Source organism: Thunnus maccoyii, chromosome 17 (genome assembly GCF_910596095.1).
Source record: "Thunnus maccoyii chromosome 17, fThuMac1.1, whole genome shotgun sequence".
In the NCBI taxonomy this organism is placed as follows: Eukaryota; Metazoa; Chordata; class Actinopteri; order Scombriformes; family Scombridae; genus Thunnus; species Thunnus maccoyii.
The window spans coordinates 26,551,662-26,573,389 of record NC_056549.1 but is presented as its reverse complement, the minus strand read 5'-3'; the positions used below and the strand labels follow the sequence as shown (position 1 = coordinate 26,573,389).

General features: G+C 41.6%; 1 protein-coding gene across 5 annotated transcripts in view; it reads left to right on the top strand.

Moving 5' to 3' along the window:
* Positions 1–5,021: 5,021 nt before the first annotated feature.
* Positions 5,022–21,728, top strand: part of fynb (FYN proto-oncogene, Src family tyrosine kinase b) — a 77,195-nt gene continuing 60,488 nt past the window's right edge. Inside the window, exons 1-2 of one of the 5 annotated variants that reach the window (XM_042389907.1) lie at positions 5,022–5,206; positions 20,785–20,854. The gene's annotated coding sequence lies outside the window, so the exon portion shown is untranslated. The remainder of the gene's footprint in view (positions 5,207–20,784; positions 20,855–21,728) is intronic. The other 4 variants (XM_042389904.1, XM_042389910.1, XM_042389909.1 and 1 more) reach the window with 4 other exon arrangements.

The following is a 21,728-nucleotide window of genomic DNA, read 5'->3' as shown; positions in this document are numbered from 1 at the left end:
ATCCATATGGTCCGATAACATTTGGAGGGCCTAGTAGAGTCGTATTATTCAATTGTTTTATCCCCATTCAAGTTAGCAGAGAACTAACCAGAAGTTAGCCGCTCGGCGGGCGGAAGTCTCTGGCTGCATGCGCATTCAAACAGTCAGTGTGGGAATGTCCCTTCCGACATGAGATTTAAAACTCTATACTGTGAAATACAGAGAGATTTATCTGGTGGTGATAGGATTAATCAGCAATGTGTGAACTCGTTTGGCAAAGGCTTGAATGTAACAGACATTTATTTATATGTAAAAGTTCCATATTGCAGGTTTAAGGCAAGGCCAATGTTACTGTACAAACACAGAAGTTTCTTTACAGTTAGTTTTAAGGCGGGAAATGCCTGTTGGTTTACTCCAGGAGTAAAACTAAAGTTGAATATACCTGTATGTACAGTGTGGACTATGACATGTGAAACATAGTTGTAGCTAACATCACGACTTGACTTGTCAAGCAGCTGTAACAAACAACATCAGTGCTTTTTGACTTTGTGACAAAGTGGTTGAGTCCGCACCATTTGTCCCCATTACAGTTTGTATTTCCTTTCATACTTGTCATTTGTTTGTTTAGCAAGTATATGTAGCATTGCTTTCACATACTATCCCAGGTTTTGTTTGTGTTTAGCATTGTTGTTACATTTATTTATATCTGCAGTCGTGATTTAATCAAGCAGACAAGTATTATTTAAGTTTACTTATTGTTTATCAATTTAAGTCCTGAGTTTCTTGAGTTATAGATTAGCTTGTGTGGCTTTCCAGGAGACGAAGGGGGAGTCAGTTGTTTTTAGTCATTCAACAAGTCTGAGTCTACTTCCTAGACACCCTGATCAGTCTCCCTTACAGACTTGTCAAACAGGTGTAACTAACAACATCACTAATTGCTGCATAGCGTTACTGGAATTGTTCTTGTCCTGCTACAAGTGAAAACAATTTATGAATCTGATTCATTTGACTGATAAAGACACACGAGTTCTCTGATGCTAGCAAGGCTATCAAATCCAGGTTAGCAAGACTTATTCAGACAGCGAAACAACAGCAACTTGAAGTATGACATAGATGGGGAAGAAAAGAAGAATCGGTGATGCTAGTCATTTTTCATTTGCATTTTTCATTTGCACTTTTCATTTTAATGTTATTTCAATAGAGTGTTTAAATGGAGAGATGAGGGAACTGAAAATATATACGTGTCTGGGTTTATACTAGAGCTGCAACAATTTGATTAATTGATTAGTTGCCAACTATTAAATTAATCGCCAACTATTTTGATAATTGATTAGTTTTCTCTGGTTCCAGTTTCTTAAATGTTAATATTTTCTGTTTTTTTTAGTCCTCTGTGACAGTAAACTGAATATCTTTTGGTTGTGGACTATTGATCAGGACAAAACAAGACATTGGAGGACGTCACCTTGGGCTTTGGGACACAGTGATCGACATTTTTCATCATTTTATTAACCAAACAACTAATCGATTAATCAAAATATCAACAGATTAATCGATAATGAAAATAATTGTTAGTTTATACAGTTCTGACCACATTACTGAATACATTGTTGATGCAGGGCATCACTGTGAAAGGTTGAGCATTACTCGGTGTGTTATAAAACCCACCAAAAAAGAAATGACACAACTTGTAGTGGATACAGAATATTCTAGAACCATATAATTATAATCAAAACATGCAGAAATATTGCTTGATAGCTCTATTCCAGTTCCTACCATATGGAGTCTAGATGTAATGTGATGATGAAGCAGAGTTTTGTTATTTCACATCATCCAGAGAAACAGGGCTGTTTGCGTTTTAGCGTGTGAGTAATAGCCAGTGTGTGACTCTGTCATACCAAAGGGGAACAGCTGTGGGAAGCTGGCACAGAGCAGAGTGACTGTCATCACTGTCTGGTCAGTCTGCAGACGCTAGACAGCAACTGGCACTTCAATTAGCAGAGGACTCACAGCAGACGTTTGACTTTACAGCTGGAGAATCACAGGTGTAACTAATAGCATTAACGATGGCTCGGTTCTATTATTTGTCCCACTGAGGTCCTCCAATTAGCCAGCATACACAATACTGACAGCCTGGAACTGGCTCACCTAAATGAAATACAGCTGTTAATAATGTTATTAACTACACCTGTGCTTTCCCTGCTGTGACGTGTCAAAATGTCCATGAGCCCATGTTTCTTTTAATTGTTGTTAGATGTCGTATATTCAGTATTTCTGACAGGTTTTAAAGACAGCAGAGTATATTTTTTGCAACAAAATTTACACTGCTATTTTAAAAAATGTCCATGACCAGCAATTAGAGCAAGTGATGTCAGTACAACACCGAAGAAACACAGAGAGACAGACTTAGCAGTTGTGTAGGATCACCAGCTTTTTAAAACCATGATAACTTTTGTATTATTGTTTATCAGTTGTATGGGAATATACTGTATATAACTGCTGCAGAACAAGGATTTATTAACAAAATATGGACAAAATGAAGAAAACGAATCAGATGTAAAATTAATGAATAAATAAAGGATTTTTAAAATATGTTTATGTAGTAGTAAATTAGGGAAGAGCCTCCACAAACCAGATGCCCCATTAGCAAATATACATAACTCTAACCATACACACAACCTCCAGCTGTAAGTGTCTATAAACACATGCTTCAGTAATGCATGACTAATGCATCATTCATGACGATTTAATGTATGAATTAATGCAGTATATATAATGAGTTCCAGTTGCTGGGTTATTGAGCAGCATGCAGATGTTTGCAAAAGCTGCTTTGTATTTGTGAGAGTAAGTGCTGTCCAGCTTTCAGAGAAGCTGTTCAAATGCAAAATGCTCTTTTCTATGTTACTGGAGTCCAGTTTGTTTGGTGGTATATAAAAATTTAGGTGTGAAATAACTGTGAGATAACAATTATTAAGTGATTATCCATTAAGCATTAAATATCCCCTCCACATATGTATTAAGACATGAAAAATACTCTGTTTAGAACAATAATGTGTGTCTGATATGGTTTTTCCAAAAAAAAAAAAAGTAAAATCCTCAAAACAGCATCTACTCCTGCTTCATTAAAAATTAGAATCTGAATATGCAAATATATCTCATTTTAGAAGTTTTGCTGCTGGACATAAGATGTCTTCTACTTCACTGTAAAGTCAGTTCTCAGTGTTTGTGCACTAGAGGCTTCAAGTTTCTACATCACACTCGTGTAAGTTGAAAATTGGACCAGGATTGGCTTCTAAACTAGTTGTGATGTCACAAATCATGCTTGTAGGCCCGCCCCTTAAAATCAGATTTTCAATGAACAAAGAGAAACTTTACTTCTTCAGCAGATGAATGTGAAAACAGCCTTTTAGTGTCAAACTGCACATACATCATTCTGCACAGTGAAGCTTAAGCATTCGACTGTAGGAACAAGAAGAAAATCATATTTTTGTGTGGAGGAGGACTTCTAACTAATCACATAAACTTACAGTGACGTGATCATTTCTTAAAGGAGAACAGTAATTCATGATACATCCTTATAATGATCCATGATACAGCATTAATTCATTGCAAAGTTAATAGTCCTGCAGCTGATTCCATTAGTTCCTACAGCTCTTTAAAGATGACTCATCAAAGCCCAGGAACCATACTGTACTTCCAACTACAAAAACAACATTGAATGAAAATGGATAAATGAATGAAATGAGTTTTCAGCTGTGTGTTCAGTTTGTTCTGTTCCTGAGGCAGCTTGCTGTTAAAGGCTTTGCACACACAGGTGTTTACATTACTCTGGCTGATTAGACCTCAGGTAATATTGGTAACATTAAAGGACGGGTTCACAATTTTTCAATCCTTTCTTAAAACAACAGTCAGGTGTCTATATGAACAGTGAAAGAGGTTTTCCTTGCTGTAATCATTCCTCCTGTTCATACTGGCTATTAAAAGATCACTTTCAAATGTGCTTTCAATGTAAGTGATGTAAGATGGTTGTAAATGACCAAAGTGTCCTCAGAAGAGGTCTAACTAGGGGCAGTAGGCTGAATGACACCTGTGCGTGTGGATCATGTATACAACCTTTAAGTGAAGGTCCTGATCATACTTATCAACATACACAAAACTATTCAGACTGTTTATGAACTGACGTGCAGTTCTACATGTGGACGGGAGATGGCGCTCTAATGTCGAGTTAAAAAAGCAAACAAACAGGGCTCAGTGCAGCGGTTCATCACGTAATTAGAGTCAGTAGAAGTCAAACACTTGAAATGTTGTGGGTCACCTACCACCTATTCCAAGATACAAACACAGACCCTTCATAAACGTCACTTTTAATTTAAAAAAAAAAGAAAACTTAAATACTTCATAGCTTTCATGGAAGTCCTATTAGTCTGCATTGCTATAGATAGCCTATGTAATTAAGCTTCTAAACGCTAATAAAAGCTTTGACCTGCTGGTTTTGCTACGATATCTACATAATATGTTACCCAATTGAAATGTATCACAGATTAAACATTTTATTGAAGGAATCTGTTTACACACATACACCCATCCCTCCGCCCTGCCTTCGCTACTCTCTGATTGGACGGGCATACTGTCAGTCAATGGACCAGGCCCGTTATGTGTGCTTCAGATGCTTCTGAAAAGCTTCGGATTCTGAGTGGTAAGTACATCCAAGTGTTTTCTGAATGAAATAAAAAGCAACCAAGTAGGAAAGCAGATATGTACTAGCGGTGTTTGTTTTTGTCCACCAAATGGAAGTATAATGTCACACAACAATAGTGAACGCCAATAACACTGGGCTGTAGTTTTTAAAAGCACCTACCAATACAATAACTTACTGATTTGACTTTTGCGTCCTCTTCATTTTAATAATCACATTCGGCACTTAAGCTATAATACAGGATTTTCCTGTTTTTACTCCCCACGTAATTCTTGAATGTAGCCTATCTCATTTTTTGTCGTGTGTTTTTGTTCTCCTGTCTCATCCTGATATTTCCAACAGCCCCTGAAAGCATCAGCAGTTGATGTTGTGGCCCTGCAGAGCTAACGCCATCACACGCATCACACGCAGCGGCTCGGACGAGCAGCAGGGCGACAGCAGGGCCGCCACACCGCAGTCTTTATTACACTTCAATCATTTCACTAGAACGGCTATGGAATATAGTGCTGCGGATTATTAGACGCGTTTGAACAGGTAAGAGACACTGTGTGTCCATTTTACTCACCATTCAGCTCACTTCTATCTGTAAAAGCGAATGAATTACACTGATTTTTTTCCAGTTATTATTATTATTATTGACGTTTCTTGTACGTAAACGTGCCTGTTAGCTAGCTTCATCTCTCTGTCCTCCGCTGTATGGAGAGGCTGTGTGGGTGAGGCGTCGGCTGCTTTTAAAGCTGTGTGCATTGAGTGAAATATAGGCTACACACTAGTGTACATGTAGCCTGTGGAAGTGGAAGGAAGAAACAGCAAGGTAATTAGACATGGAGGTTATCCACGGTCATTGGTAAAATAAAGGAGGCATACGTTGTGTTTATGAACACTCAGGAGCCTTCAAAGCATCTTGACGCATTGGTTTTTGAGCCTCTGCTCGGTTGTTTACCATGCCTCCCCCCCTCCTCCTCCTCCTTTTCCTTCTCCCCCATCATCATCATCAGCAGCAGCAGCAGCATCTCCTATTGATGCTTAGTGGAGTCATATGAAGGACACAACCTCACATGCTTCACAGTGGCTCTCTTATCTGGGATGCTTTCAGGCTCCTCTGCATGCAGCAGGGAAACCGTAGTGTTCAGTTAACTTTGAGGACCAGCTTGCATTCCTCCACACAGGAAGCTGTGTGATGTAAGCGGAGTGTGCTGGCATCACTTGAATATTGCCTACCCAAGCAGATGCTTTCTAGAGGATAACACGGAGTTCAACTCTTGTATCCGTACTTTGTATTCCTTTCAACAAGTCTAATCTATTGCAAGTTTTCACATAACAATCCTGCATTTAAATCAGGCCTACCTTCACTGTGCAGAGACTAAAACTGTTGCGCACTCCTTTCCTTTGCTTATTGGGGTTATTTGCTCTCGTCACCGCCGTCTCCTTTCAAAACAATGACGGGCATCCCTCCATCCATTCCTTCAGTGCATAAAACCCAGCCAGCTTTGAACTGCAGCCATTTGTCCCGCGTGTTGTGTTTGCAAAAATTAGTGTAATTGATTATATCAGCACCCCCCCCCCCCCCCCCCCCCCCCCCCTTCAAGAAGTGTTTCTTAATGAAGCAGCCTCTTTTTACTACAAGACTCACCACTTGTAATGACTTTGTTTTAGGTGGCACTCAAAGGAGAACAGCAGAAACCAGAAGCGATACAGTGTGATGTAGAGCTGCTTTCTGTTGGCGTAGAAGTGCTATTATCCCTATTTTCAGAGATCCGACTTCCTCAGAGGTTTTCAGCGGCGCCAGCAGCTGGCGGACAGCTCGCTGACTCCACTAAGAAGTGTGAGATTTCTGCACTGAGAAGACAAAGCTGCTTGTTTTACAACCATGTGATGTTACGGCCTGCTGAGCTCAGGTGCTGCTCCATTGGATTCAGGTATATGGAAGCGAAGCATATGGCTGTGTGGACGGATCTGTCCGCAGGGTGCCGGGATAATCTCTGTCGAGAGGTAGTAGTCTTGGAAACCAAGCAGAGGGACCAGCACGCTCATTTTTCATATGTACGCACACACTGAGAGCTGTTCTCTAGGTCTGAGGATCTGAATTTTATAAATCCCAATTGTTCAGTGTGTGTTGGAAGTCGGCATTAATTTGAAATATACAGCTGTTAAATAAAAAGCCTTGTCTCCATGTGCGGGTGAAATCTGGCATTTCTGCAGTGAAGTCGTGTATTGCAGATGTCCCTGAATGACTCGTGGCTTTTTTTTGCAGATAAAAACTGCTCTTGTCAGGATGAGTTATGAGTTAAGCGCCACTTTTTTTTTTTTTTTTTTTTATTCTCGGTGGCACACAATAGGGTGAGGCATGCACGGTATCACTGATGACTCTCAGGCGGTTAGGTCCGTTTTAGACAGACGGCTTTAAAAAGCTTCACGTCCTCTCACACCGGTTGGTGAAACATCAAACATCACAGTTCAGCCCGTCACTGCCTGACTGACAGCAGAGACCAGGTTCATCTAACAGAAAGGTAAGATAGTTCAGACAGTAAAACACTGGAATACCAACAGCCTGAAGTTTACTGATGAAACTAATCAAATTCTATTTTAATACGCAGCATGTAAACACAAGACGGAAACAATGAAAATCTAGAAGCTCTTTTGACACAGGCCTCGGCCTCAGGATGAGGAAATAAAGCAGGAAGCACCTTCAGGCTCTTATCATGTCAGTAAATTAGAGCTTTAATGGTACATCAGCACAAACCACACAGGATGCAGAGTTTTCTGTCAGTATAAAACAGTTTAGGATGTTGATACTGTGCACAGTTAGGATGGAAGCGTGACACGTGTGGAGCTTTTGGGTCTCGGTGCAGTTTGGTCTCACAGTTTTCTACGTTCCTCAAGCTTTAATGAGATACTGAGCTCATACTTTACTGTCTTTAATTGGATGGATCACTATGGAGGGTATATTTTCTGTTGTCAAGGCTTTTATCACTGGGACAGACGGACTTTATATGGATTTTTTTCAGATTTTGAATCATATTTTATTATATTTAACGCCTCGCACTCGAATTTTCCAGTAAAGATCAATTGCCATGTGCTTTAAATTCACCACTGTTCATTCATCTCATAGCCTGCTAGTTGCCGGATCAACAGGTCAGGTGTCTCCCATATTTCACTCTTTAACTCTATTAAGATAACCCAAGTTTCCTGCAATAAATACTTTGTAACTCTTCCGTAAATCTCAGTTTTCAACTTTATGGTGGAGTTAAAATGACAAAGACTGTTGGAGATCAGTCAGTTGCACCATGACATTGATATGGACATGACTGTATTGATCTGGTTATCTGGATATCTTATCATAGTAACACATTTTGGCAGATTGTGGAGCTTTGGTTGAGGTGTTTTCTCCTTGACTGACCAGTTCTAAACTCACCTCGGCTTCGACCCACTTTCTACACCACGTCTTGACTCAACCTGGACAACACCTGGTCTTGGAGTTTGCTCAGTTCTTGTGACCCTCCTTCATCTTTTATGTAGCTGCTGGGCTGCACGCTGTCGATGATGTACTGTATCACTGTGCTGTGGTCCCACGGTGCTCAGCAGCAGCCACTGTGAAGTGCAGGTGTGATACAGTATGTGGTTTGGTGTCATCGGGTCACTGTAAGTCACACTGCAGCCATTTTGAACAGTTTTAGATGTGCAGAACGTCGGCAGGAGCTCCAAATCCTTATCAGTGCATCTTTATGTAACCTCTAATCCCTGTTATTTAAGAGATGTTCCCTCAATTCTGGAAACATTTTCTACTGTGATAAAAAGTTGATAAACTAGTAGATGAATCAATAATGAAGATGATAGTCACAGTCATATAATCAGCTGATTGTTACAGCATTAATCAGGACTGTGTTGATGCACAGTTGATGTTTCAGAATGAAATGAATTGATCACGTATGTTGACTCTTGTTAGCAGTCAGTAGGTTGTTTTCACTGTGAGCTGATGTACAGCAAGACACAAACATTAACAACAAACAGTTTACTGTTTTTTTTTGTTTTCTTTGTTTGGGTTGTTTGTTGTTTGTTGTTTCCTCAGTTGTCACGGAGCTGGAACTTTCAGTCATATTATAATAGGTGGATGGACTAGAGTTCATCGCTTAATCACTTAATAACAAATGAGTTATCTCCATGACAACTGCTGCTGACGCAATGCGGTTGAAAGCTCAGGTAAAAGCTGATAAGTGGATCCTTCAGAGGAGTTAAGAGGCTTTTATTGTCAAATGACTACTTTGATAGTCAAAAATGAACTTTTTTGTTATTATATAGAGGCAAGAGGTATGAATATAGATATAAACATAATCAACATCATACAGTACAAGTTACGTTATTACTGAAAACTATACAGAGTGCAGTTCAAGGAATTCTGGGATAAAAATGATATGTAATAAGTTGCTGTTTCATGGACATTTATATACAGTTGATGGTAAAAGGATGGTCTGTATATGCTGTTGCCATCAGAACACTGGAAAGGTTAAATGTGCCCCCCCCACAGTGTCCCATTAGTAAAAGTTAAGGGAAGAGTCCCGTCCAGGCCTGGATGTCATCACACAGGGAGCCTGCAGTGGGCTCATGCAGCATTCAGGACTGAGAGTCGGCGTCTCCTCCGCGCTCAGCGTCACACCAGAGCGTCAGAGGTCAGAAAGACACCACAACAACGCCGTCCTTTGTGTCAGGCTTCCAGCGGAGTGGGATAAAATGTGTCTCTTTTTCTCTCCCCCCCCCCCCCCATTTTTTTTCTTCTTCTTCTTCTTCTTCTTCTTCTGCAGTCAGTCGGTGGCTGAGTCGTGACGTACTCGCGGGCTCAAATGAAGTTATTGTTACAGAAAAGTAAATGTTGAACCACAGATGAATGCAGGCTATGACATAGCCGGCGGGGACGTCCGCTGACATGTGAGAGCAGAGCGAACAGATCATATGATGGCCTGCGATCCCCTCCAGCTGCTGCTTTTTCTTTTCACTCTGCTAATTAAAAAAAGCCAGAGCTTTCACTGTTGCCTTTCTTTTAAAACAATTCACACAATCCATCAGATTCATTAATGTGGACGATTTAAAAAAAACAACATGCACACACACATTGGAATGTTTACGAGGCAGGCACGTGCCGCTGGGTCATTGTTCCAGCGATATCGGGGGGGGGGGGGGGGGGGAAATGATGCGTGAAAGCGATACACTTGCATGAAAGCTTGTCAGAACGGGGCCCCCGTGGAGATGTCCGTCTGAAGGGGGGGGGGGGGGGGGTTTCTTCAAAGGATTTCAATTAGCAGGAGTTGTTTGTCTTGCTTCAAGGAGCCGGAGGTACACAGATCCTATCACGCAGATCGCATCACGCACAAACCCCCCCCCCCCCCTCCCCTCCTCCCCTCTTCTCCCCCTTATCAGCCTCCGCCACTTCCACCTGCCACAGCTCGTCTTTTTGTGCTCATGTGCGCTTTCTCTCGAATCTGCAAAGTCAGTCTCTGGCCGTGGAGCGAGTGTGGCTTCATTTCCTCCTGAAAAGAATCAGAGTCGCTCATTTACATCTGGAGTGCAGGCCAGGCGTAAGAGCACCAAGCAAGCATGGCTTTCTCTCATATCCTGCTGCTCTACATTTTCCATTTTAATCTCCCTCCTTTTTTTTTTTTGTTTTTTTGTTTTTTTAAATCTCTCCGATTCCATTTGGCTCTCGAGTCCGTTTAGCCTTTATTCAGGAGTTCAATAGTGCACTGGAGTGAGTCGTCTATATATATATATATAAAACCGTACCGCCGAATAAATCGAGCAGAAATCTTTTAATTCTGCCAACCACCACCCAGCCTGAAAGTTTATACTGCCAGTGAAGCGGTGGAATGGCAATAGTAGGTTCCTATAACAGGTTAGTGCAGCCATATGCGGGTGTGTGAGCAGCTAGCCAGAGATCCATGGCATCATGTGGTGGTTGGACAAACAGCTGGGAGCAGCAGAGAGAGCAGAGTCATACTCTAACTGACTGTGTTTTCTATTTGTCCTGTTGGAATTAAGACTTGAATCATGCAGTGGCTTGTTTTAGAAGATTTTTACACACTTTATATACAACTGCTAACAAAGTATGCTGTAGTGTTAAGAAATGTGTGTGAGTCTTGCAGCTGCTCACTTGCAAAAATGGCAAAAAAGTCCCAACTTCCAGTCACTCAGATGTGAATATTTGCAGGTTTGCTGGTGTTGGTTTGACTAAACTAGTGATTTGAAGATTCACTCTGGGCTCAGTGGAACTGTGACAGACATATTCACAGTTTACTGGTAATTTATAGAGCATGGATTAATAAAAATAATAACGGGCAGATTAATCAATACTGACACGTCAGGGTTGAAGTCTCCGCCGGTTTATTTTCATACTGTACACAAATGACCTCATGAAAAACACATTGGAAAAACGGTTTTGTACGGTTGGCAGCGATGTAAAGTACAAACGGTTTGTAGTGAATGCAAAACACAGATGTGGCAGATGTTGGGTGGTTTGCTGTACTGTATCTCATGCTGACATATTTCATCTGTAGTGAGCTGAGGTTGATAGCAGAAAGTCTGAAACATCATAAACATAAAGCTTTAAATAGTGGTTATCGTTTCATGTGTTTCTTATATATATATTATATGTTACAAGTTTTCAAACTTGTTGTTTGTTCAGTGTGATAGTAATGTCACTGTGACACTGTGGTATATGAAATACTAGTTCTAGTGGGTTGAGGGTTGTTTCTAACCTCTGGTTGCTTTAAGCCTGTTGTTTTAGAAACTGCGTGGATCATGAGACACCTAGATGAGTTAAATTTGAAGGATGTCCTTGTTTGAAGTTATTGACTGACCATCAGGTCTCTGTGGGATCATCCTATATGTGGAAGTGTCCATGTAGGGATCTGTAGAGCTATAAAACTGTCTGGTCTGTGTTCATAATCTATAGAGAAAAGGCTGAACAACACGCTTTCACTCCAAAAATACAAGACGATTATATGTTTGTTTGGTCTTTTTGTATTTGCACACTTGTTACTGATTGTGTGATGGATTGTTGAGTGTCAACAACTGATTCAACAAGTAACAATATTTGTTGTCTTTAAGTCAGCGTGCGGTTCTTGAGCAGCTCTGCAAAAATCTGCACTCGTGCACTCATTTGACATCAAAGTTTTCCGCTTACAGTAAACCCTCAACAGAACAGCAGCTACACGGCCGCAACTTGTAGATTTTCACATAGATTTACTGACAGTGAAAAGCTTCTTCAATGGACTGTTTTTTTTTTTTTCTTTTTGAATGAGCAGACACAAAGAGAGCAAGCTGGATAGAAAAGAGATGCTTAAAATAAAAGTCAGAATGAATCACAGATGAATTATATTTGATATGTATGTGTGTGTATATATATGATATTTGACATCAGGTTGGTGTGTATCTTTAAAAGCACAGTGAACATGTGAGCATCTGAAGGCTCTCTGTCCGCCTGACACGTTGAGGAATCATGCGGGTGTAGTTCACTCCGCTCCAACAGACAGACAGACAAACGAGGCGGACAATACATCTTACTACTCTTTATTATTAATGATATGTTTACCAGGGTGGCAGGAAGACTGAGTGCTTGTATTGGGAGGGGAAAACAACAGTGCTTTCTGTACATATGTTAATGACCTGGAGATTTTTGTCATACATAATTAACTCGCTGTGAATTTCCCAGCTGTGTCGTATGTCACGCGTGAGTGACAAAGGCTATATTCTGTCTCCACAAAGCCTCACTGTGCCGCACGTGGACGACGCTGTTAGGAAATCTGCATTGCTAAGAAGCTTTTATGTTTTCTATGAATATCAATGTGGACATTACAGTATGCCGGTTCCGATCGTGCTTCAAGAGTAGAGACGAGCGAGTGTGTCAGACTTCCTCGCCAGGAGCTTGTGTTACGGCCAGGTTCCCCACCGCAGTACACTACTGTCTCCTGAACTCTGCTCTGCCTGTCTGCCCTCTGCCTTACGCACCACTCTCTCTCTCTCTCCGTTCGGGCTATGCAGCGTCATTTCTCTGCATTGCTGATGCAGCTGTGAGGTGCTGACAAAGGAGATGATCGCTCATCCCGACCGCGGCGTCACGTCGGCGCACGAGACCCGGACCTTCACAGGACCCCGTTTTAAAAAGGCTGTGACATCACCAAGAGATAAAACCGTCACAAGGTTTTATCTTCAGGATGCTCTGTCGCATGGTAAATAGTGTCTAAAGCCAGAGGTGTTATTGTGAAGATATATTGTGATCAGGGTTTGATGGAATTTATGTCATTTCACAGATTTCACTGTTGAACGTTTAATGTAGTAGAAACAAGTGGATCTAAATATGTTTTTAAGAGATAGGTTTTCATTTTAAAGTGACAAAACTGTAGAAAACCTTTTGTGATGTTGTCCTAAGTGGTCTCCGCCGTGGTTGAAAGCTGAATAATGAATCTAAAGCAGAGTTGCCTGAAGCTGCAGTAACACTGACGGCTCCAAAAAAACTCTCCAACTGTAGATTCTGTTCACAAACTTCTCTTTCAAAATACAGTCAGTTTTTATTCTCCAACATCACTCGCACGCACTTCATCAGTTTCACTTCCTCACGTGGAAGATTTTAAAATCCATGTTTTCATACAGGAAGACATTCATGCACAGAGAGACTGATGTGTAGGTTAAATGATAGCAGGAAACCCAAAACAATGAACATCACTGAAATCTGCAGTTGATATTATGAATATTATGTCCATGGTTTTCTACAGAGTATGGCTGTCATATCTGAGTTGTTAGAATGATCCATTTCAAGTCATGATTATGAGTCAGAAACTCATTTTTCTGAAAGGTCTCATATATCCAACTTGATGCTGAATGAGCCTCATATTGTCAATCTACAGTATTTTCAACCATCACATGACTCAACTCAATCACTCAACTGTCTTCAGTTGTCCACTGATGTGAATGCAAAGTGGGTAAACATTGGATTCTTTCCTATCTCTACTGTTCATCCCATGTGACATGAGCATGGCATTTACATCCTCTCAAAGAAACGGTGACATCAGCAATGTTGAGCTAAGAGCAGACTGCAGTTCTAAAAGCCTGGGTAGCTAGCTGCTGTGCTAGCTAACAGGTTAGCTCAGTTCAGGGCTGGATTCAAGCAACAGTTGCAGTTGTTCCTAAGAGTTGTAACAGTAACATTATACCTGCCAATCAGAGCTGACTGATATGACCTCATCAACCATGATGATATACATTTGTCCACTGCCAGAGATTTTGCCAAAGCATTACACTTCAGGATCTATCCCTTCAAAAGATTACGATTTTTTTTCAAGTCAGTCTTTATGCAACACTCACATGCCATATGTAGTTGGACAGAGTTACACTATTGGTCACTGTAATCCTTCCTCCTCTCCACACTGGTTGTGAAGTGATACACTCTTAAGATAACAGATAACGGACAAAATCCATGCATTCCAAAGTTCAACTGAAGCTAATATGTGCCTTCAGCAGTCTGAGTTAGTAATCAATTAGGTATATTCGATCTGATAGTCACATCTGGGTTTATTGCCAGTGTTGTATCCCAACAACATACCTACATACATCTACTAGGATGTATCCCTCAGCTGTGGCTCAGCAAGAAAACACCGTCCATGGAAGCACAAAGAGCACATTTTGTACTAAAAAGACTTTAAATTTTGAAGATACCCACTTAATTTGACTCATATTAGTCTAAACTAAACTATAGACATCTGTAATCTGACATCTGATATCTGTAATGAATTCAAAGTACATATATGATGTAAATACTGTAGATAGATAGATATCTCTGGATATATCAGGCCATTGTAGGCATTGTTGCAAAGCAATGAGCAGGACTTCTTTATGGCAATACTGATTTTTTTTAATTAATTAATTTATTTTTTTAGTTAAAAATGATATTTTGCACAAATTGAATTAAGTATCTTGCTTTGTCATGAATGATCTGGATTGATTTTCCTATAACTGTACTATATGATGATACATATTGATACCACAATATCATTTACATGTGATACAAGTGACTCCTACTGCCATTCATTCATTCCTCACTCACTGCTCACACTTAACCTTCACAACATCACAACATCACACACAGATCCATCTTGTCAGGCTTCAGATTCTGCACTTTTGGTCCGAACTAACTGTGGTTTGGACCAATCAGTGTCCTAGGTGGATTCTCACGTGATCTCGTGAATCCAGCTGCCTCACAAGGTAAGACGATGATAGACAGATGGTTCATCCAATCACCCGCACTTTCAAAAAGTATTTTTTTGAAAGTGCCTGCCCTTTTTCCAAACAACGTCCAAGGACGAATTCTCCGATGGTTCTGTGTAACAAACCATCTGGCACGTCAGGTTAATTCACAGTGGCCTCTGTGGGAATAATATCAGTTGTTAATTCTGTCTTCCTATGAACACACAAAAAGCTATTCAGCTTCTGAAGTGTTCACTCTTGATGTGAAAACACCCTCATTTTTTGCTCTCTTAATAATGCTTTAATCACCTGGTAAATCCCTCGCTCATGTAGCGTAGCTGCAGATAGAGTCCAGGAGGCATAATGTGCTGTGAGGATAATTGTCCGTTTTAATCCCCTCCTCAGCACTGTGTGTCAGTCAGCCTCTCAGTGAGGGCTGGCAGCCCACCGGCAGGCCTGACCTGTCAATCAAATCTCATCCGTCAGGGCTCACGGGAACAGGGATGAAACATTGTGGATTTAATTAGCGTTCTAGCATGTCATATCTTTACCATGAACTCCACGACAATGTTGGTGAAAACCACATGCAGCTGAATATATTATCGCTACTGAACTACCACACAGTCTGCAAGGTTGCTCTAAATCCATGTAAAGGCTGTAGCCTGCAGCTGTAAGCTTTGCAAATGCAGCTATTATTGAAATGGCAAAGTGCCCTACTTACCCTTTAGAGACTAGCCCTGAAATGAACCAGAAGTGGGTGGCTGACGGCGAGTTTTATGTTAAACTCTACAAGGCATGGCACGTCTGAGCGGCGCGGAGGGGAAAAGCGGTCGCCCACCACCACAGAGACTCGGATTGTTTCCCAGCAGAGGTGCCTCTGACGGGGCCCGGGCCCGCCATGAATACGACTGACTGTGTTGACGGGTGGGAAGCCAGTGAGGGAGCATGTCCCTGTCACTGAGATAGTGACCTGTTCAGTGAGGGAGAGGTAATATAGACCGCGAGTGGACATTTGATCATGTTCTGTCATTCAGTTAAACATCGCCCGTCTACGTTATTTTCTTCTAGTTTGTTTCTACCAGGAAGTAACTTAAAGGAAGCAAAGAGAGGAGGGAAGTGGATAAATGAAATGGATAAAATCTGAGAAGATGATGTCTCCAAATATCTTGTTCTGTCTGAAAACAGTCCGAAACTCAAAGACACATACTTACAATGATGTAAATCAGAGAAAAGCAGCTATTGTCACGCTGAAGATGCTGTAACCGGAGAAGGTTTAGCATTTTTGTTTAATTCTCTGTACAGTTTGTAGCCGGCTCTTTTATAGAGGGCGGCAGCTGTAGTCAGCTCGGACACAACATTTACATACAATGGATTCCAATGGCAACCCAGAGTCATGACAACAATGCATCAGAACAACAATAGAAAATCTTCAAACAGCTCCTGCAGCATATCTCACCTCTGTCATTGTTTCAGAAGTCCATTATGTTCCAGACACTCATAGCTTTTCCACATATAGCTCAATATGCTGCTAATATATCATGTTGTATCACCTCTTTATAGCTTTAAAGTTCCACTGAAGCTAGCAGCATCTTATGTTTGTGTTCATGCATGGGTGGTAATGATTAATAATAGCATTTTCTTCAATAGTACAGCAGTGCTTCGTAAACTTTCTTTGAGGACACCACATTAGAATTCAACATGGATAAATGTCACAATAACAAACAATATAAACATATAAGCAGGTACCAGTTGTGAGGGAGAGCTACTGTCAGAGCTTTTCAAAAACTGGAATGATTATATACTGTTTATGTTGTGATCTACTTCAGGTTGTAACCCATAATCAAAAAACATTGTCCTACATCAGGGGTTTTCAATGTCTGACACTGTAGGCTACAAGTCGACCCCTGTTGTTTTAGCCTATATTTGTTTACAATTTGGCAAATTGGCAAATGCCAAATGAGCTTTTATCAGTTCCTGTTTGACATGTATCCATGGATGTACAGACAACTATCACTGGATCACTCTCATACTGAAGAAAACTAAAAAACCTGATGATTCTCAGGCAAGTTGTGTCTGGAGCTATGATGAGCATTTCTAAACAGATGAATGGATGTAGAGCTGCAGCTAACAATTACTTTCATTATCAAGTAACCTGTCGATTATTTAATTGATTAATATAAAAAAAACCCACACTGTTTCCCAGAGTCCAAGGTGACGTCTTCAAATGTTGTTTTGTCCACAACAGTCCACAACGATATTCAGTTTACTATCACAGAAAACTAAAGAATCCAGAAAATATTCATATTTGAGAAGCTGGAATCAGAATTTTTTTCTTAAAAAATTACTCAAAACAATTAATTGATTATCAAAATAGTTGCAGATTCATGTAATAGTTGGCCACTAATCAATGAATGAACTAATTGTTGCAGCTCTATATGGATATGTATTCATGACGTACATCAGAGATGTTATCCTCAGGAAGTATGTTAAACTGAATCTGAACATGTATATTATATCTGTGTGTTCAGATTTAACAGCTAAGACTCAAAGACGGATGACGAGTTTTGATGCAAATTGCGACTCAGGCCTCCCGTCTCTTATTCCACAACCCCCCCCCACCACCACCCCTTCACTTGCACCCCTTACAATTTGAAAACCTTTGTCCTATAGTATGGAGATAGCTGATGTGTTTGGGTCAGAAAGGAAACAAGGAGATAAGAAAGCATTGAAAGGATAACAGCACATATTGTATGTGTGCTAGAGTAGACACATGGTATGACAGAAGGGGGCTGGCACTGACAGGACCTCTAATAGATGGATGGAATAGAAAATCAGCACAAAGCCTGATTTTTTTCCTAGTTTGAACCCTGGCTGTACAGTAAAGCACATGCTGTGCCAGCCTTCCTGCCCACTGTCCCCCCCAATGGCAGCTCAGCTCTCTCCTCTCTGTATGGATCCCGCTGTGTGTCCGGGCCAGTCCAGCTAGCCCACTCATCTGTCCCAGTAGCCAAGCGGCAGCAGCAGAATGACTGAACCCGTTGTGCCTCAGCGGGTCATGTGACGGCTCTGTGTGGCTGAATGACTTTCCCCCGCAGCCCCACACTGCCATTATGTTTTATTGGAAGGGGGCTGCTGATGAAAAGAGAGAGTCAGCTCTCCCTCCGGGGGCCAGCTCCACACACTCACAGCAAAGCCTGCTGGGAGCCCGTCGCCATGACTGCGTCGGCCGACGGGGAGAGAGCGACGGAGGAGAGGAGAGGAGAGGGGAGGGAAGGAAGGAGAGCGGACACAGACATGCGGGGCAGCCAAATGGCAATTTTCTGCTGGTAAAGAAGACTTAAATCACATGTTTGACTCACACACTGAGGGCAGCGCCAGTATTTTGGGACATCCCTGACAATTCTTTTGCACACATCCCCAAAATAGAGCCACTGTAACCTGCAACTGAGAAAGCTTATTTTGTTTCTGCCTGAACATCTGAATACTACTGTTCATTTTTTTTTTTTTTGGGGTGGGGGGTTAGCCGTGCTCACATCCTGCTATAGCAGCAGTCATTTGTAAAGGGACTTTCTCACCTCTCTCTTTTTCATCCTCCTGTCCTCATTGTCTCTGCTTTTTCTTTCTTTCTCGAGCTTTTATTCTCAGTCATTTCCTCTCTGTCTCCTCCTACTTCACCAGTATTAAAGCCTCAGCGGTTTCCTTCGCTTCTGGTAGCTCATACGGTCTACCACCTCGCTATCTACAGCAACATCTTTGCCATTCAGCTGTCAGGCTGCGGGACTTTAAATTAGAAAGTTGGGTTTTTAAAAATAGTAGGTGGTGTTTGTGTGCATTGTGATATTGACAATATCTTGCAGTGACGGTCCAGAGATGGTTTTTATCCTTCACTCAGCACGGCCCAATAAAACGCTGAATACGACTTAATGTATATATTTTTCAGGTTGTTTTGATGTGTATGTATCGATCCTGTGCTGATACAGTCAACTCACTTTGATCAAATGAACTATTAAGCCTATTGAAGCCTAATTCAACCATTAACAGGAAATGATCATGTAATAGACCCCATGTAGACAAACCAGCAGCAGCAGCAGCAGCAGCAGTTTCCACGTGGGCGTCTGCTGCTGCTGCTGCTGCAGCAGAGCAAACAGTTGCATCACACAGCCGAAGCCCACATGCACTGTGCAGCGTCATCACCGCCGCGCTCCAGCAATCAGCAAGAGACCACAGAGACAGATTAAATTAGATTAGCAGGACTGAGCTTTAAAGTCAAATCAGCAGCTAATGGGCTCTAACATATTTGGCAGCGGTGACAGCGCGTCTTTTGTAAATAAAGGGCAGTCAGGAGGCGTGCCACGCAGTTAACCCCGGCCCTCCTGCCACACAATGAGTCCACTGTGTAATTCCGCTGTCAGTCAAAGAGCTGGCAGGACTGTAAAGTTTATCCACGCCCGGTGGAGATTTATCTTTGTAAATAAAAGTTGCCATGTAGCACGTCAAAAAAAAAAATGTCCTTTATGGTTTAATTCTGCACTTTTGTTCCCTCACAGCTCCGGGATTTACAAAGCGCTTATTTTACTGTAGCGGTGACTGAAGGCTGTTTGGAGCTATTGAAGCAGAATGGTGTCACTTGTTGTAGAACTATTCAGCGAGGTTTGTTTTGCCAAAATTCAATATAGTGAAGTCTTTTCTTCATACTACCTCAGAGGTGGAAACACGTTTACTCAAGTGTTGTGCTAGAGTACGATTTTGAAGTACTATGATATTTCTGCTACTTTATACTTGTATTCCACTACATTTTAGAGAGAAATATTGTACTTTTTACTCCACTAAGACACTTTTCTCCATTTAAACTTCTCACATTGTTTCATCCAAATAAGTATTTTGATGCCTAAAGAGATCAAATCATCCAATATTTCACAACAGAAATCAAAGACGAATACAGATTTGTTCTTCTTTCCTACCACATTAATCATCTCATGACCTTTTAGATTTGTCTTTTGGCCCTTTGTAGGGGCCTAGACCTCTAGGTTGAGAACCACAGGAATGAACTACCTTCTGTAACAATGTATTAAGAAGTCAAAACCGGCTCCACATCAAGCAGCTACAACAGTAAAACAGTGCATATGCATCAATTCATCAGTATGAACAATAATAACGTCATATGTTATCAGTCACAGAGACGTTTTTACTTGAAAGCGATGTTTCACATCGTGGTATCGGTGCTTCTGTTTTAAGTAAAAGATGTGAATACTCCTCTGACCACACTGATGCTGCCTCCATTTAATAACATACTTCTGTGCGCTGCCAGATGGCATTGAGAAGCCTGTTTCTGATGCTCTACATTTAATAGCATCTCATTCACATCTGTGGAAAGTGAGTGAATGGATTTCTAAAAAAAATCCACCTGCCTGCCGTAGAGGAAGAGAAACACTACAGATCAGTGAAACGGGGCCGTCACACAGGCTTTTGATGAAAGCTGGCAGCTCCTGTGCACTTTGCAGCAACCTGTTGTTTACTAGTTGAAGTATAACGTGTCACTACGGTGGCGTGTCTGTGTCCATCAGGTGAGATTTTTTTTTTTTTTTTTTTGGATGTATGTCATCCATGTAGGTTATCCCTGCTGGACAAACCTATGCTTACTGACCTCTTCTTTCTCTATGTTTTCTTTCATGTTTTATCACCATGACAACAGGTTAAAAAAGCTGTTCTAAGCTGACAGGCCCTCGGCGTCATCCCAAAGCATTCTGGGGGGGGGGGAAAAAATTTTGCAAGACCCATTTTTCGCAAAGAAGCGTGAATGACGGCGGCTGGCACATGCAGTTGATATTCATGTTTTATTGAATGGGACGATGAATAATTGAGCATCTCTGTGTCCCCTGCAGGGCCTCTGTTTTGGCGGCGCACAAAGCAATGTGGAGGAAATAAAGATCCTAATACGCTGAAAAACCAGAGGTATGACCGCTCACACTCCAACCGACCAGTATACACTCTCACACAACATGTTAACCTCACACAAACACACTTGTTGATGATTTCAGGCGTGTTTACTCACATGTGAACACCGGATGAGAATAAACACATGTAGGTGCTGACAGACGGATGGATGGATGGTGAAACATGTTCATTCTGGGGGATTTTACTTGTCTCTGAGTGAGTGCATGTGGGTCATAAGTACACACACATACATTAAACCACACACTGAGACCAACCAGCTGGCCACCACAAGCTGAGATTCTAGCACAAACACATAACTGTGGTGCGTCAGCGTGCACTGTGTGTTCTGTACTGTGCAGCGTGTGTGCAAACCCTCATAAAAGGAAACTATAGCAAATTGAACCTTGTGCACCTTTCTATCAGTGGAGCGGTACGTCGTTGTTCCAGGCTGACCCACAGGGCAGCAGATGCAAGCAGCTAAAAGCTAAAGTGTTGTGTTTCCTTTTCTATCATCATTCAGTATATGACCTGACCTAACTGTCTGTTCTCTGCTGCTGCCATCTTTAATCCGCAGTGCAGCGGTAAGGTCGGCCCGTAAATCGCTGCGGGGGTTAATGTGAGGTCAGTCACTTGTGCAACCCCTCCTCAGCTCACACTCAGTCACCATGTCCTGTGCCCCCCCCCCCCCCACCCTCCGATCTGTATGTTCTGTCCTCATCCCATGCAGCTGACAACATATTTCCGGGCTTAAATTGCAGCAGATGAAAGATGTTTCAGTTATTTCCTAATCCGATAGCGTTAGCGTGTCCCGGGTGCCTGCTAGGTCCGAGTGGAACACGAAGGCGCTGATGTCAGATTAGTTATCGACAGCAGGAGTGTGATCTTCGCCTCC